This window comes from Solanum verrucosum, unplaced genomic scaffold, assembly GCF_900185275.1.
Source record: "Solanum verrucosum unplaced genomic scaffold, falcon-dt-bn FXZP01000239.1, whole genome shotgun sequence".
NCBI lineage: Eukaryota > Viridiplantae > Streptophyta > Magnoliopsida > Solanales > Solanaceae > Solanum > Solanum verrucosum.
In genome coordinates this window covers 1,482,130-1,501,517 of record NW_026020009.1, presented here as the reverse complement: position 1 = coordinate 1,501,517, position 19,388 = coordinate 1,482,130, and the positions used below count along the sequence as shown (strand labels likewise).

General features: G+C 37.2%; 3 pseudogenes; all 3 read right to left on the bottom strand.

Moving 5' to 3' along the window:
• Positions 1 to 407: 407 nt before the first annotated feature.
• On the bottom strand, positions 408 to 468 carry LOC125819855 (U6atac minor spliceosomal RNA; annotated as a pseudogene).
• A 124-nt stretch (positions 469 to 592) lies between these two features.
• LOC125819828 (putative F-box/FBD/LRR-repeat protein At1g78760) lies at positions 593 to 18,016 on the bottom strand (annotated as a pseudogene).
• Positions 15,410 to 15,519, bottom strand: LOC125819857 (U6atac minor spliceosomal RNA; annotated as a pseudogene).
• Positions 18,017 to 19,388: the final 1,372 nt, after the last annotated feature.

Below are 19,388 nucleotides of genomic sequence, written 5' to 3'. Positions count from 1 at the left end.
AGAAATCACAAGAAGTATCCAGCCTGAATAACCCTAATCCCAAGCCGCCTGAGAAATAGCAAAACCTATGGTTAGACATCAAATGTCAAAACGGATATGAAAGAAACCATACGAGCATATTGAAAGTAAATCTAAGTACATCTAGGCTAAACCTAACTGAACCCTATAAGCCTAGAATTTAAACTCATGCACATGTTGAAACTAAACTCAAACAAACCTCGTAAGACCGACAGGTATAAAAAATAACTGAGTCTATAAGAGAAAAAGGCACCACAAATCCAAACCCCAGAAACAAAAGTCAGGCTCCCAACCCAAGTAACTACAATATCTAGTAATTTAGTCGATTTCCAGCCCGGTTAGCAAGAGTGATAATTAATCTAGGCCACCCAGCCAGCTAGTCCACTCCCAAGAAGGTTGATTCCATCCTTGTAGAGGGAGATGCAAACTAGCTTTCCTTTTTTCGAGCACAAACCATAGGTAAGGGACGATGAACTCTTTTTTGTTCTAATTACTGGTTGGCACATAATTTAATTTTCATAACAAGTTATACTCATTAAAAGAAAAAAATGTCAACAAAAATAAGAGCAACAAACTAGGAATAGAAAACATTATGACTAATTGGTCTGAAAGAAATCATTGCACTTGTTTGAAAAGCTAACAAATATTTCATTAGATTTGAGGTATTAGTAGAACAACTATTGCAGTCCTTATACTCTGGTACAATAATAAGTTTCTCGGGATTTATTGCAATCTCATGTAAGAATTTCAAGAATTGATGGAGCTTTATTGTGTCAAAACTACGCATACGACTACAAAATGGAATAACCTTGACATTCTTAAAATTTTGTAAGGATAGTTTGAATATGTTTTGTTCAAAGGAGAGGTACTTGTATTCGAACAAATCAATCTCTTCGCCCTAAAAAAAGCATGGTATTACAAATACAAAACAAGGACAAATCGGGTTAGGTGGTAAGCATAACAACTATAGTAATGAAATTGAAGTCGTTGAGGCAATAAGGGATCAATATGCATTTTACATAAAGATATTGTGAATTGAAAACATACTGGCATATCATGAAATATCATTAGGTTTTCCAAATTACGAGTCGACCTTAAGAGGTTGCCTAGGGGAAGGAAAGTTTTTAAGTACAAAAACTTCTTGTCAACCATCTACATTCCAGCAACAATAAGGAGATGTCTTCCTCTTCCAACATCAAAGTAGAAATCACCTGAATAGAAGAATGAGGCAGAATAAAGGTAAGTACATTGGTTTACAGTGCTTACAAACTAAACCCATAGTGATTTCCTATTCTTGTAACACCTTTAGCTTAGACCAATAAAAGGAACTAATGTTTGACCACACGTACTAAATTAAAACTATAAGAGTTTATTAAAATGAAATGTATCAATAGATAATTAATTAGGTTAATTGAAAAAATCATAACCCCCATCGTACAATCTAATTGATAGGTAGAAAACAAGAGATCAATTCACAATCAATACTACGGACCGTAGATCGACCCACGGACCGTAGACGGGGCCTCGTGGTTCCAAAACCCCAAATTTGTCTGACCCGACCCGGACCCCCCTATTTGAAACTCCCCTAATTTCAAATCATTTCCAGTTCGCTCCATTCACTCTCCAACCGTTTCAAACTCCCTTTACTCCCATAAATCACACCATAACTCCCACATAAAATCATCCCTTCCATTCCCCCATCATTCCCACAATTCCTTTCCATTGTGAATACAACTCATTCCATATTCCACAAAAATGGTCCGGTGTTGGGTTAGTAATGAAGAGGTGATTCATTGGTATTGCAAAACTTAGTGTCGTCAAGAAATCACCCCACTCCACGTTGCTTGTAAAGTAATAAACTTTCCCCTCACTTTGAATTTTGATTCATAGATAGAATATAGAAAGTCGGGAGTAGGGTCTTGACCTTGGGTAATTGTTAGATGAAATTAGATGATAAAATTGGAAGTTACAATACCCTTGGAACGATAGATAGTGATTGTGTTGCCTTGTTGTATGTGATTATAAGTCTACATGTAAGTTTCCACTTAGGGTTCCAAAGTGTATCTTAAATAAATGTTAAAATGATTAATCGGAATCCTGAGAATGACAAACTAGAATGATTCAATGTTGAAATGCATGGTTAGAATAGGATATTGTTGAAAATGGTCTAGGATGTGGACTTGATAATTGAAAATGGCTAAAACCTGGCTCAGATCCCATCCACGATACCCCGTGTACGGATCATAGATTGGGTTCGTGGGTGGATACTCTTGAAAATTTCACCAAGTGTGAAACCACGGATGTGGACTATGGTCCGTGGATAAATCTACGGACCGTTCTGTACATCCGCGGTTTTCATCTAGGATCAAGATTGTTGGTCCTCTGATCCACGAAAGGGTTCCACGGACCGTAGATCAGTCTACGGACCGTAGGTCTCCTCCGTGGATGACCACTGTAGCCTCTGTCTGAAATTTTCATGGGACTTTGTTATTGTTCGTTTATAGTTCTAAATGTTTTTTTTGGTTTGTTTATGGTTAGTTTTGGCACTAATATCGCTTCCACAGGTACGAAAGCACCCAAGAAACTAGTCACCTACTCAAAACACGGCAAGTAAAAATTTGTTGCTCCTAGCTTCAACTTAATCGATGAGGACACAGACACAGAAAGAGATGCAGCATATGTTCCTCCCAACACAAGGACTTCTCCCACTGCACCCCTAGCCACCAGAGGCACCCCCCGGAAGGTGATTCCCGACGTAGTGACTATCTCCCAGTCTGATGAGGAGCACACACTGATCGGGTCACCAACTGGGGTTGCTGCCAGTTCCGCTACTGGGTTTGCGTCTGGCTCCAAGTCTACCCATTCTTCAAGCTCTGAGTCCAACAATGCTTTAGGGTCCGAGTTTGCCCATGCTTCGGGGTCCAACGCCAAGTCAGCCACAGGGACCAGACAGAACGAACTAGCAGCCTCATCATATGGTCCGGGGATGTTCGGTCCACATATGACATGCCACCATCAACCGCTTTCTCTATGGGCTTACCATAGGTCACTCATGGTCACTAAACACATCGATGTTTGATTACCGATGGGACATCATGCGGAGCGGTTCTTTCCAGAGGAATGCTGAGAAGTGAGAGGCTGTTATACTATGGTTGGCTAGGTACATTTCTGCGGATGGCGAGTGTGCGGAGTGGGTCGCCAAACCAGGGTTGGGTATCCGAAATGCCACATTAAATTTTGCGGCCAAATTCTTCTAGTTATTGGTGCGTAACAGGGTGTCTCCTACAAAAGCTGACAACCAACTCACTTCGGATAGAGCGGTGCAACATTAGTAGCAGTACTTGAGATTGACTTTGCCTGCATGCTGCTGGCAGAAATTCATGAGAAGGCATTCAAGACCTCCACTACTTACCCCTTTCCATGTCTGATTTTCCAATTGTGCAGGGACTCTGGAGTGCTGATCTGGCATTGTGATAGGTTGATCCACCCTACCGGGTTTTGTATATAGGCCTCATCCGAGATGAGGCAAATGTGGTGGCACCTCGCAGAAAGCCCCAGGTTGAGGTACCTCCCTTGGGCGCCGATCTTGGAGATACGGTGGGGCAGGCGCAGGGCAGTGACCCCATTATACCAGATCACTCTGATACTGTCCTGGCCTTCTCTTCCCAGGCGCTAGTATGGCTCCTAGTTCATCCCGGTCTACACCACAGTTAGGAGCTACTGTTGTCCCGTTGGCCAGAGTACAAAAATTAGAGACTCAAATGGCCACATTGCTGCATCACATCCAGCCTTGGATGTAAAAGTCTATAGCCGAGTCCGAGGCCAGAATGGAGCGAAGGATGGAGGGCAAGATTGACCAGAAGGTCTAGGCCGTTAATAAGCGTCTTGATGCTTTTGAATTCTGAGTCCTCGAGCGACCAGCCTCGACCATAGATCTATCCTCTTTTCAGGCTAAGTTAGCTAGTCTTCGGGCCGACGTTGATGCCATTCTTGCCATGTCACTCCCCGTGCTACCCCCGAGACGTGGACACGAGTCCTAGGACCACAAGTGATCCCGAGCTAACCCTGCTGGCATGATCATGACCATACTAAAGATAATAAACTGATGCGGAATCTAAATCATAAATAAATCTGAAAAGATGGGGAATACCCGTATACTATAACTGAATATATCAAATCTGAGAGCTTAATACAAAAGAAATATCAAACTCAAAATAGTAAGCTGAATCTAACTATGTCTGTAATAAGCCTTTAAACTTACTAGAAATGTTGGGACATACCCCAACTAGATCTAGCAAAACTGAAACTAAAGACTAAAAGCAGTAAGGATAAGCATGTCACTAGTCCTCGAAGAATGAGGTCTCACCACTGATGTTGCTGAACTGAAGATCGGGAATCGATCTAAGCGTGATCTGGATGCTGAGAACCTGAACCTACATCACGAGAAGATGTAGCGTACTGCATCAGTACTTGAATGGTACTGAGCATGCATGATAGAGTAAAGCTGAAATAACATATAACTGAACAAAGCAATAAAGCAATGAAATAATCTGAACATGATATAGATACTGAAAATACTGAATACTGAGCTAACTGATGCAATGACCAAATATATAAACATGCTGAGACTGAATACTGACTGTACTGAAATATGGTTAATGCAATAGAGTCTGACTGAACTGTGGGAGCTACTAATAATCGACATAAAACCACATGAGCTAAATGTGGAGTCCGATGTATACGCCCCATCGAGAGGACCCACTATACCCGGCCAAAGGTATAGAGGCATAACTGGCGTGATCACTAAACTGATGTTGCCCACAAAGGGGACTTACAACTACGTGGCTCGTAGTTCTGGGACTATATGGGTACGCTAAAACCCTAGTCAAACTCGGTATTATGCTACTATCAATAGATTAAGTGGTTAACACATTATGATTGAGTTTCTGTAAATACTGGATAGCTCGAAACTGAACATGCAAACTGAGAATGCAACAATTAATCTGATAATGATGCATTCATAAACTGAGGCATGTATAACTGAATATATTATGACTAAAATACTGAATAACTCAAAATACTGACATGTAGATACTCATACTTGAAAACCCCATTTTTTGAAAACAATTCAACATCATATTATACTATGATCATTGATGACTTGGGAAGTCATACTGCATAAACATTGATGGTATATCTAGATACCATACTATTCATACATTGATGACCTACTCAATTGTCATACTAATAATGTTTTAGAAGCTCTTTCTCAAAACTCATCTTAACTTTCTCAAAAACTCAGTTTAAAACTCAAGTGTTGTCTTAAAGAAAAGCTTCTCATGATTTATAACTCAAAATAGGGTTTATGCTGAAATATACTGATAATGTGGCATAAAACTGGAGCATGTATATCTGAATAACTGAAATATCTGACCTAACATGTGTAATTCAAGAACTAATAAAATACATAGCTAGGGTTCTGAAATTTATGTAAAAAACTGAGCAATAACATGATAATCTGATTTGGAACATTTAAATAACTAATTCATGATGATATGTTGAAATTATAGAAACCCTATTCATAATCATGGAATCAAGAATCTGACTGAATTCTAGGGACCTAATGGGCGAAAGGAACCCACTAGTGAAATCCCATATACCTGGTGACGAATTCCATGGAGAAATCCTTTGATTTCGGGGCTGGAACTGATGGAACCTTGCTGCATTCTTGAACTAGGGTTCTTGACCTTTTTCTCCTCTCTTGATTCTAATTTTCTAAGATTTTGATTAATGAATTGACTTGGATAAGTTCTAGTTATGTTTCTAGGCTTAAACTAATTAAAACCTCATGATTTAGGGTTTAAATGACGTATCTAAGAGGTTAAACGAAATAGGAAAAGACCAAAAGACCCCTAAATTAACTGCTGTCGGAGTCACTGAAGGAATGGACCTATGGTCCGTCAATCAATCGACGGTCCGTCGATTGGGTCCGTAGGTCGAGTCTGCCCGACAGGACTTCACTAAAACGGGCATAATGTTTTACTCAGAGCTCGCAATTTAGCAAACTCGGTGGCGTTGGAAAGATAATTCAATTATCTATCTAACCATAGGTCATGGGACACATAATTCATTTTTTACTAAGAGTTATGACCATTTGAAGTTTACCCATCAATATTTTTCAGCTAACTGGCTGCTGACCCTCATCTACGGTCAGACCTACGGACCGTGGATCGAATGACGGTCCGTGCTGGTCAATCGTAGTTTGTGTCAGAGGCTGGTTATACTATGGTTGGCTAGGTACATTATTGCGGATGGCGAGTGTGTGGAGTGGGTCGCCACACCACGGTTGGGTATCCAAAAGGCCATATTAAATTTTGCGGCCAAATTCTTCTAGTTATTGGTGCATAACAGGGTGTCACCTACTAAAGCTGACAACCAACTCACTTCGGACAGAGCGGTGCAGCATTAGTAGCAGGACTGGAGATTGACTTTGCTTGCATGCTGCTGGCAGAGATTCACGAGAGGGCATTCAAGACCTCCACTACTTACCCCTTTCCATACTTGATTTTCCAATTGTGCAGGGACTCTGGAGTGCCGATCTGGCGTTGTGATAAGTTGATCCACCCTACCGGGGCTTTGGATATAGGCCTCATCCGAGATGAGGCAAATATGGTGGCACCTCACAGAAAGCCCCATGTTGAGGTACCTCCCTTGGGCGCTGATCTTGGAGACATGGTGGGGCAGGCGCAGGGCGGTGACCCCATTATACCAGATCACTCTGATGCTGTCTCGGCCTCCTCTTCCCAAGCCGCTAGTATGGCTCCTAGTTCATCCCAGTCCACACAACAATTAGGAGCTACTGTTGTCCCGTTTGACATCTCAGATGGCCACATTGCTGCATCACATCCAACCTTGGATGTAAAAGTCTATAGCCGAGTCCGAGGCCAGAATGGAGCGAAGGATGGAGGGCATGATGGACCGGAAGGTCTAGGCCGTTAATAAGCGTCTTGAAGCTTTTCAATTCTGATTCCTCGAGCGACCAGCCCCAGCCATAGATCTATCCTCTTTTCAGGCTGAGTTAGCCAGTCTTCGGGACGATGTTGATGCTATTCTTGCCACCCTTGCAGTTGAGCCTCAGGCTGCACCTACTGCGCTGGCTGATGATACGGTGCTGGTTGTTTTATTCAGTGGGACCGCCGAGGAGGACTCTGCGCTTACACATACCAAAGGTAAGAGGAATCGTTCTAGTTGCACTGAGGAGGAAAAGGCTCAAAAGAGACAGCGTAGGCAGGAGAAGGAGGCTATGAAGGCTTCGATTTTAGATGAAGAGTTACGCCAGCGGAGAGTGCGTGAGAGTATTGCAGGGGCATCGAGTTCTGCCCTAGTTGTAGAGGTCCTGCCTGTTGTGAGGGATGTTGTAGGCACCACTGATGGTGCTATGATGGATGATGTTTGACACTACTGAGGGTGACCCAACTATTGTTCCAGCGGGCTCCGGGAAACCGGACACACCCGCTCTTCACGATTCTTCGGCGCTATGCGCCACAGGTTTGCTTCACCCAATCCATTATCTTTTACTATTTTTGTATGCATTGGGGACAATCGCATCTATTTTTGTTAGGGGTAGGGTAAATGGATTGTGAGTGATAGGGTAAAGTCTGATTAACCCAACTCATAAATCCTCTCTTGGGGTTTTCTTGCCTATGTTCTTTTTCCCCAAAAGGTTGTTTAATTTCTGTTTAACCGACATGTGTTAGGATTGTATGTATAGAAGCATGAAAAAGAATAAAGCATGATGGCTTATAAAAAATATACCCGTCCAAATTTTGTGATGTGTGCTAGAATCGGTAGGCTAAGACTAGTTGAGTGTGTTGGCTCTGAGTATGGCATAATAATGAATCAACTTGATGGCGTGACTTGAGCTGAAACTTGAACTGGGTAATCTGGTAATCTGATAATGAAACGATGCGCCAAGACTGTGAGAATAGTTGATTGTTCAAACAGTTTTTGTGCAAAACTAGAACTTGCCCGGTTAGTCCTGCTAAGACAATTCAATCCAGAGGTTAGGAAGTGATCATAGGCCCTTGTTCTGATAAGTCCACAAATTGCCTAAAAGAAGGATCCAACCAAATGAAATAAATGCTCCCTTTGATCCAAATGCTTTGAGCCTAAAATTAAACCATTTCTTTCTAAACCCGAACTCACCCTTCCCATAATCGCCTATGTTGACCCCAGTTCCTCCTTGGACATGCGCACCTTGACTTAGGTTAAAAGCCTAAGTTGAGGGTGGCTAATATAAAAAAAGTCACTTCAATCTTGGCCCTTACCCGATATCGGGTATTATGCACCTCAACCAATGGAAAATCCATAAAGTTGAGGGTGGCTATGAAAGAGGAAACCGAAAGAAAAATGGGTATGAAAAGAGTTTGATGTTGAAAAACCGAAGATAGGATGTGACTTGTTGAAAGCTAAAAAAAAAAAAAGAAGAAAAAGGAGCTACAAAGTCTAAAGTCACATCCATGGTTGAAGAAAAAATCAAGGGAAAGAAGGTACAACACTAGGATGGCAATAATAGGGCAAAAAGAGGTTGACAACCTAATGTAATGTCAAGGAGGGCAAAAATTCACTAAGAAGTACCCAAATGTACCACACCTGACCCTGAGCCTACGTTACAAGCCAAGAAAGTCCTATAGTGATCGAAGAGTCTAGTTTGGAAAGTCTAAGCAGCGAAAATAAGGGCAAGCCTATGGTACTGAGCACTAACCGTACTTGAAGTTATTTCTAAGTGTGATTGTTGAATGAATCCTTGTACTCAAATTCATAAGTCATTGTGTGAAAGAAAAGGGATTTCGTTTAAAGTAAGGGCACTAGTTACGTTGTCGGAAAGCTGGTACCTTGGTGATAGTGAAACAGTGTATGTTGTGTGTTGGTTGGTTGATCGTTGCCATGGTTTGATCTGTATGAATTAGCTTGTCGAGTCTAAGAGAACAAATTTTGTACCCAAAAAGAGAGTGGGGTAGAGAGCCATGTGATTGCTTGTGCTTGAAATGCTTGCTTCTATACAAGTGTTGTTTAGAGTCTTAGTGAGTCGCTTGAGGACAAACAACGAATTTAAGTTGAGAGTGTTGATATACCGTGAGTTTATGGTATTTCTCTTACATTTCACTTACAAGTTGTGTGTGTCTAGGGCCTTTTTGGATTGGTTTTTATGTGTTTTTATCATAGTTTGCAGGAAAGATGTTTAGGTGCGGAAGTAAAGGGACAGCTGAAAGAACTGCAGAAAGGGCATCTACGGAAGTGATCTACGGACCGTATGTACAGTGACGCTCCGTAGGTGATGGCGGTAGATCAGCAGGCATGGCATGGAAGGCCAATCAGGGAAATCTGACAGAGTGTGGAACCACGGTGGCCATACGGACCGTACTGTTGATCCGTAGATTGATACTGCGAGGGTTCCAGTACCTTATTTTTGAAGATTCCAAGTGTGGAGCTATGGAAGGGGATTGATGGATTGTAGATCGATCTACGGTCCGTACTGCAAGTCCGTTGTTTGCTTCAGAGAAGCTGATTTTTGGAGGCTGAAATATTTTCTAAGTCCTGGCTGACGGAAGGGACTCACAGACCGTAGATCCATTGACAGTCCGTGAGTCATTCTCGTGTAATGAAGATGCGTGCCTGAACACACTTTCCTTAATTTGTTTCCCTTTTAATTTAGGACTTGTTTTATATAGATAGGACATGTAAACCTCGTTTTTAGGGGTTAGATATTATTACTTTTGTTTTACTTTGTGACTAGGGAATTAATTTTTGCTACCTAAGTAATTCTTTATTTCTAAAGGTTAGTTTTGTAGATTTGGTTTGAAATTTGAGTTGAAATTCTGGGGTTATTTTTCTCAAATACGTAAGGTCATAATTCTTTCATCTAAAACAATGAATTGTGTTCATATGAGTATGGGTAACTAAACTCCACAACTAGGGTTGTGGGATCCGTGAGCGATTAACCAAGTATGAATAGTAAATAAGCAATTCTTGGATACTGTTTTGCATGCGTTGATAATTCTTTCGTTCAAGTCTTTTTAATGAGTGCACGCATTAGAACTCACCTTGTTGCTACTTGCCGGACCAAGGCGGTAATCAACAAGAAAAAAATTATCCACATAGATTTAGTGTGATACTATCTAATAGGCTAGTGTCGATTGGTGCGAAGTAATAACTAAGCCAAACATCGATTATGATATCTCATATGAGGTAAAGGTAAGGGTTAGTAATTTATACACACGTAGCTGGACTAAGGTGCGGGGTGAAATTCTCTAGATGCCGGACCAAGGATTTAGAGATACCTAACTTATCACTTTGCATGTAATACACTAGGAAAGGATTGCTATTACTAGGATTACTGAGTTATGAGCTTGTGGTGAACACGTATACCCTAGTTAATTTTCTCATCTTGATAACAACAAAAAATGACTTTTGTTTAATGATTACTTACTGAATTCTTACAATTTGTTTCACAAATCCCCCTTTTTATTACTTGTTTCTGGAAATACTTTGACTAAACGAATATAAGTGTAAGTTAAAGTTAAGTCTAAACTAGTTTCCTTGTGGGATCGACCCCAACCTACAAGTTGGGTTCTTTACTTGATAACGATCGCGTATGCTTCTTTAGGGAGGTGTAATTTGAGTGTATCACCAATCTTTAGAGAGAGTAGATGTTATGAATGTGTCTATTATGGACAATAAAGAAAGAATTTGAACAATAAGAGCATAAGGTAGCTAACTATTCCTATCAATTTCTTCACATTCTGTCTCAATTTTTCAGTTTTTTTATGAGGTAAGTTTTAAATAAGCAGACTTTTAGAGGTGCCACAGAATTGGCAAAAAAGAAAAATTTCAAAAATTCTGTTGTTAAAAAATAATAGCCAACACATATATTTATAAACAACAAACAATAACGTAAACATGTGGTTATTGTGCTTTATTGGAAAAGTCACAACCCCTTGGAAAAGCCATAATCCTTTAGAATAAGCACAACCTTTCCCAAAAGTCACAGAAGTCACCATCTTTCGAAAAAGTCACAACTCATTATTTTCCTTTCAAACCTTTTAAAACCCAAAATGTCATGCTAGTTCACTCTTGTTGAGAAACAACACAGGCTTAAGAAGGGGTGGAAATTATCGTACATCAATACTGAGAATAAGTTTACTTGTAACTATAATTGTTATAGACAATTTCTATTTCTTTTTTTGTTTATTCTTTCTTTAATGTCAAACTAAAAAAAGTTATATCACATGACACTCTTTTTTAATGTGATAATATATGATATTCATTAATATTTTGTTGTTTTAAAAATTAGTGGTCGGGAAAGGGAAAAATTAAGTAGGAGATTACAATTAAGCTGAGGAATTGAATGATCTCACCAAAAAAAAGTGAAAATTTAGTAGTCAATGCTACTAAGATTATCCCATGTAATACTATATAATTATAATTTGCAGCGATTTTAAACCATAAAAAAGAGCAATAAGACATATACACTTAAAGCGAACAAGTCCTGTATTTTAGTACAAAAAATTATTTATCAAAATTCAAACAAAAAACTTATGTAATGAAATTAGGATAAAGGATACATACACAATGTAGACATTTGTGGCCCTTTCTAAATCTTGATTTTTTTTTTATGTTGTTGAATGTATGTGTATTTTCATGGAAGGGATAAGCCATACTACTTATATAGTGGCCATGGAGTTGACCATTTTTTTTGCTATTTTTGGTCAGATTTTATAAATAAATAAATTAATTAATGAGATCTAGACATTCAAGATAATTATGTCATTAATGGTTCTTAGTTGATTATTTATCCTAAATAAGTTTGTGATGTCATGCTAAAATCATTATTGATGTAATAATTTACTTCTTACACATTTGAAAAAGATTGTCCCTTATTTCAATTTTTCACACCTATTTTCCCTTTTAATATGTTTAAAATTATTCTTTTCCTTTATATAATTTTTAATTATATCTGTATACATAAAAGATAAGGAGAGACGTGACAAACTCACATGCATCAATGTGATGGAAAATTTATGTTAAATGAGATGTTATTCACGTCTCCACATTGCATTTTTATTTTATAGGAGTAGCAATCAAAAGGACTTGATTTACATTATGCAAACAATTTCTATTGATTTAGCTTAATGACTATATAATTAATATTTTACAACATTTCATTACAAAAGAACCATGGTCAAGATGTCGAGTTCTCTACCTAATATCTATATCTGTTGATAGATACTCGAGAAGTTGAGTCCTCAAAGGAGAAATAAATTAATGATGACATGACTATATTCTTTGTAAAGTTTTGACAATGACAAAGTGAACCAGGTTTACAAGATTGTACCACAAACTAAGATAAAAGATCGGGAAAGAAGAAATAACGCATCGAAGACAAACACTCCTAATTAAGGCAAAATAGTGAACAAGACTCCCTATCTGGAAAGGAAAAAAAATTATGAAAAGAATTACTTTCCTTGTAGGATTCAATTAGGGTTGAACCGCCGTTATAAAAAGATCTTTTGCAAAGAGAGAAAAAAGCTTTAGAAATTCATAAATTGAGAGAATTTAGTGGCGAGAGTAGTGCAACGCTAAAGAGTATAAGACATAACAAAGAAGAACTACAACTAGGTTTTTCTTTCGATAGTCTTAGTTTGGATTGGTTCATCTTAGAATTATTGTTTAGAGATAATTGTACTAAGAGTGAAAGAGAATTTGTGAGGTTTTGTAACAAAAAGTGAGTTTGGCTTTTTGGAGAGTAAAGTATACAATTATAGTTAATTGTTGAACAGTTAGAGTGACCTATTTAGGTGATTTACTATAGTTAATTTTTTTTATTACAAAGTTGTAATCTAAAGTGGCTCTTTGATGTTAGGGATATTTGGTTTAAAATGCTACGAGGGTAGATCGTTGTTTCTTTTCTCTTGATTAAGGAGGGTTTCCACGATAAAATCTCTATTTTATTTTATTACTTTTTTGCCTCTGAAAATTCAACAAGAACCCAGTTCTTGTTTAGGTGGTCAAAGTTTCTTTAATTTTCAATCAACCCCCCGGATTTAAAAATTATGACCATCCTGACTACGTGTACAAACAGGACAAACCTTGAATGGATTAAAACAATCCCCAAGAGCATGGTGTGATCACCTATCAAGCTTCTTGCTTACACACATGTATTCAAGAGGCTAGATTGATAATACATTGTTCTTCGAAATCAGGGCTCCAATACGCTCATAGTTCAGATGTATCTAGGTGACATTATCTTTGGACGAAAATATGCAAAACATGGGGTTGACTTTGCACAACTGATGAGCAACAAATTTTGAATGAGCATGATGGGAGAGCTCAACTTCTTTTTGGGTCTTCAAATTAAAGAGTCCTCATCTAGCAGTTCAACTCATCAGTAGAAGTACATAAAGGTGCTACTAATGAAGTTTATCATCAATGAAGCAAACAAGAATAAAACTTCAATTTCAACAACAACGAAGCTTGATAAAGATGAACTTGGTCCTGGTACATGACACAAAGTATATAGGAATAATCAGATCTCTATTGTACGTAATGGCTATTAGACCTAACATAGTATTTTGTGTTGGACTATGTGCATGCTTCCAATCATGTCCAAAGAAATCCCATCTGAAGTCCATCAGAAGATGGCTTCAGACCTCTCTCTCTTCAGGGCTAGTGATGCGCTCCTGGTCGGTAGTAGAGGTCAACCCTTTCATCGAGCTGTCATATGGCATGTATGAGACATCCTCTAAAAAGAATGAAACAAGTGAGATTTCAAGAAACCAACTACACACACTGCATGAAATCGATACAAAAGAGGATAAACTCCTAAAGACACCCTATAACCTCCTAAAGATAGGATACAAATGTCTCCACACCGATCTAGAAATCTTTAATCTGTATTAGCTCTGTACAAGTGAGACAGGCAAATTCAGGGCTTTGATACCAACTTTTCATGACTCGATTCCTCGATTCATGAGGGCATATACTATAACTCTCAAGTCAGGAAACTAATGTGTAACCTAGAATAACAAGCAATAAGTATAAAGGTACAACTAAATAGAAATCAAACTAAACCACCAAACAAAACAAAAGCAGGAGTAAACAATAAATAATATACAAAAGGTCCCTCCCATTACCTAGAAATCAGAAGAACAAAGTTGTCTAAAAATAAGAGTAAAAATCCCAAAAGTGGAAAAAAACCAAAGCTTGTTCAAAAAGGAAAAATACTAGCTAAATAAGTACATAATGAGATAAGCTGATGTAAAATTCCAAGTGCTCACACTCTTCTCCAAATCCCTAATCCTTCTAATTGCACAAACAGTCACCACACCTGCATGACGAAATAGATTAGGATTGTAGCATGAGTATAAAAACTAAGTAATTTGCAGACATCACGTGTCGACTGAGCAAGAAAGGTAAAAACAATATGAAAAGATGTAATCTAGAAACAGACAGAGGTCAAAACAGATATGAAAGAAATCATACGAGCATACCGAAAGTAAATCTAAGTACACCTAAGCTAAACCTAACTGACCCCTATAAGCATTGAACATACACTCATGCACATGTTTAAATGAAAATCAAATAGACCTTGTATGCCCGACAGGTATAAAGAGTAACTAAGTCTACAAGAGAGGAAGGCACCACAAATCCAAACCCAAGAAACAAAATTCAGGCTACCAACCCAAATATCCATAATATCTAGTAATTCAGTCAACTTCTAGCCCATCTAGCAAGAGTGAAAATCAATCTAGGTCGCCCTGCCAGCTAGTCAACTCTCATCCCAACTAGTAAGACTGACATGGGGGCGCATCGACTTCAAAAAAGATTTCAAAATATCAAAGCCTCCCATCTAGACAGACTACTTCAAAACCATCCAAATAGAAAGAGTATCCCGAGAGGTGTTGACTCCCAAAAGGATGTCGAATATGAGATCAATCAATACTAAGCCACCATGAATCAACGTCCCCTCACAAGGAATCACAAGAAGTATCCATCCTGAATAACCCTAATCCCAAGTCACCTGGGAAAGAACAAAAGCTATGGTAACACATCAGAGGTAAAAACGGATATGAAAGAAAGCATACGAGCATATTGAAAGGTAATCTAAGTACATCTAGGCTTAACCTAACTAGACCCCTATAAGCCTAAAATGTACACTCATGCACATGTGAAAATGAAACTCAAACAGACCCCCGTAAGCCCGACAAGTATAGATAATAACTAAGTCTACAAGAGAGAAAGGAATCACAAATTCAAACCCAAGAAACAAAAGTCAGGTTCCCAAACCAAATAACCACAATATCAATTAAACTATCCAACTTCCAGGCCAACTAGAAAGAGTGATAATCAATCTAGGCCACCCAACCAACTAGTCCACTCCCAATAAGGTTGATTCCATCCTTATAGAGGGAGATGTAAACTAACTCTCCTTTTTACGAGCACAAACCATATGTTAAGGGAGGATCAACTTTTTTTTATTCTCATTGATGGCTGGCACAAAATTTAATTTTCTTAACAAGTTATCCTCATTAAAACAAAAAATAATGTCAACAAAAATAAGAGAAACAAACTAGGAATAGAAGACGTTATGACTAATTGGTCTGAAGGAAATAATTGCACTTGTTGGAAAAGCTAACAAATGTTTCATTAGATTTGAGGTATTAGTAGAACAATGGTTGCAGTCCTTATGCTCTGGTACTATAACAAGTTTATCAGGATTTATTGCATGCTCAAGTAAGAACTTCAAGAATTGATGGAGCTTTATTGCGTCAAAAGTACGCGTACGACTACAACATGGCATAACCTTGACATTCTCCAAATTCTGTAAAGAACTTTGAATATGTTTAGTTCAAACGAGAGGTACTTGCCTTCCAGCAAATCAATATCTTCGCCCTAAAAAAAGCATGGTACTACAAATACAAAACAGGAATAAATCGAATAAGGTGGTAATCTTAACAACTATAGTAATGAAATTGATGTTGTTGAGGCTGTAAGAGATTAATATACATTTGACATAAAGATATTGCGAATTGAAAACATACTAGCATATCAGGAAATATCATTAGGTTTTCCAAATTACGAGTCGACCTTAAGAGGTTGTGTAAGGGAAGGAAAGTTTTGAAATACCAGAACTTATTGTTAGCCATCTACATTTCAGTAACAATAAGGAGATGTCTTCCTCTTCCAACATCAAACTGTAAATCACCTGAACAAAAGAATGAGGCAGAATAATGGTAAGTACATTGATTTACATGGCTTACAAACTAAACTAATAGTGATTTCCCATTCTTGTAACACCTTATAGCTTAGACCAATAAAAGGAACTAATATTTAACCTCACGTAGTAAATTAAAACTATATGAGTTAATTAAAAGGAAGTGAATCAATAGATAATTAATCAAGTTAATTGAAAAAATCATCACCCTATTCGTACAATCAAGTTGATAGGTAGAAAAGAGGAGCTCAATTCACAATCAACATAAAAATACTGGAGACATTTGGGACTAATAACTGAATGTGGTAAAACAAGATTACAATATTAGCTCATTAGCACAACGAACGATTGCTAAAAGATCTTTCTCTAAGTGTGCATTCATTTAATCTAATTCATCATAGTAGAGATCAAAATTTGCGTGGTTCAAAAATGACAAGTCCCTGAGCTTAATTTTCATATGATTAAAACCCCAGAAATCAATAAATGTTCAACATATGGAGCAACAATTTCAAAGCAACATGTATCACCTTTGAGTGAATACCGATCCCCGTCAGGATGATCATGATGGATCAATTACAGTCATTATTAATCTTGACAGTGCACAAATTCATTTCCTTAACTGATAATGTACTATCTCTCCTTAGATGCTCTACCATTAAAAAGGTTAGTCAAAAATTTATGTTCAGATGTGATGATGGTGTTTCTTATTTTCACATAACTGACAAGTGGATTGAATTTGTTGTGAATAAGAAAGTGGAGTATTTACACCTGAATATATGTTATTGAATTGCTTATCTGGCTAGGCATCATGACCAACCCTAGAGTTTGCCAGAAATTCTGTGTAGTAGTTCATCGATTATAAAACTCAACTACATTAATTGTAGAACATTAGAAGAATGCGTACTAAATAGGACATCTCTGAAGAGTTTAACGCTGGAATGTTTGTTAATCCGAGATGAACACATTAAACAAATAATGTCAAATTGTCCTTAACTGGAATCTTTGAATCTATGTGGATTTGGTGCAAACAATTAAAACCAAAAATTCCATATGGATTCAATGATTCTAATTGAGGACTATTTGACATTATTTGTTTAATGTGTTTATCCCGGATAAACAAACTTTTCAGCGTTAAACTCTTCTGAGTTGTTTAATTTAGTACGTATTCTTCTCATATTCTGCAATTATTGCACTTAAGTTTAATAATTGATGAACTACTACAGAGAACTTCTAACAAGCTATAGGGTTGATCATGCCCAGTCGGATAAACAATTCTATAGCGTATATGCATGCGTAAATCCTCCACTTTCTTATTGACAGATAATTCAAGCCACTTGTCAAATACGGGAAAATATGACAGACCATCATCATATATGAACACAAAGTTTAGACTGAACATTTTAATGGCTAAGGAGAGGTAGCACATTATCCGTGAAGGAAATATATTTTTGCACTGCTGAGCTATCTAAACGACCATACTCCTCGGTGTCATAAACAATGTTATTGATAGAAGTCTAGAAGTATTTCCAATCTTTAGAGAGATTAGATGTTCTGAACGTGTCTGTAATGGGCAATAAAGAAAGAATTTGGACAATAAGAGCATAAGGTAGCTTACTAATCCTATCAATTTCTTCACATTGTGTCACATTTTTCGGGTTTTTTCTAAGGTAAGTTTTGAATAAGCAGACTTTCTGATGTGCCAGAGAATTGGACTTGGTTGCTCATGTTGTTCAAATTGTATTACTATTGCTACCTGAAATCTCAAAGTCAGCTAACCACTCAACGGCAAAAAAGTACAGTAGAATTTGTTTTGTGAAGATTAAAAAGAATTTCAGAAATTATGTAGTTAAAAAAAGAAGAGAAAACTCATATAGTTATAAAGAACAAACAATAGAGTGATCATGTGCTTATTGTGCTTTATTAGAAAAGTCACAACCTCTTGGAAAAGCCAAAATCCTTCAGAATAATCACAACCTTTCCCAATTGTCACAATTGTCACCATCTTTCGGAAAAGTTAAAACTCTTCATTTTCATTTCAGACCTTTCAAAACCCAAAAATTCATGGTACTTCTCTTTTGTTGAGAAACAACACAGGGCTAAAAAGAGGTAAAAATTATCATGCATCAATACCGATTGTAAGTTTACTTGTAACTATAATTGCTATAGACATTTTATGTTTTTTATTTTATTTTATTCTTTCTTTAATGTCCAACTAACAAAATTATATCACATGACACTCTTTTTTAATGTGATAAAATATGATATTCATTAATATATTATTGTTTTAAAAATTAGGGGTCGGGAAAGGGAAAAATTAAGGAGGAGATTACAATTAAGGTGAGGAATTGAATGATCTTACCAAAAAATGTGAAAATTTAGTATGCAATGATACTAAGATTATCCCATGTAATACTATATAATTACAATTTGCAGTGATTTTAAACCATAAAAAAGAGCAATTAGACATTTAAACTTAAATTTGCAAGTCCTGTATTTTAGTAAACAAAATTATTCATAAAAATTCAAACACAAAACTTAAGAAATAAAATTAGGATAAAGGATATATACACAATGTAGACTTTTATTGCCCTTTCAAAATCTTGATTTTTTTTGTTTTGATGTTGTTGAACATACGTATATTTTCGTGAAAGGGCAGATGTCACACTACGTATATAGTGGCCATGGAGTTGACCATTTTTTTTTTCTATTTTTGGTCAGGTCATAGAAAGAATGTATATAACTTAATTAATTAATGAGATATAGACATTCAAGATAATTATGTCATTAATGGTTCTTAGTTGATTATTTATCCTAAATAGGTTTCTGATTTCATGCTAAAATCATCATTGACGTAATAATTTACTTCTGACACATTTGAAAAAGATATAGTCCCTTGTTTCAATTTTCCACACCTATTTTCTCTTTTTATCCGTTTAGAATTATTATTTTAATTTTTATCATTTTAAATTATATTTGAATCCATAATAGATAAAGAGAGACGTGACAAACTAACATACATCATCATGACGACAACTTTATGTTAAATGAAATGTTATTCACGTCCCCACATTCCATTTTTATTTTACAGGAGTTGCAA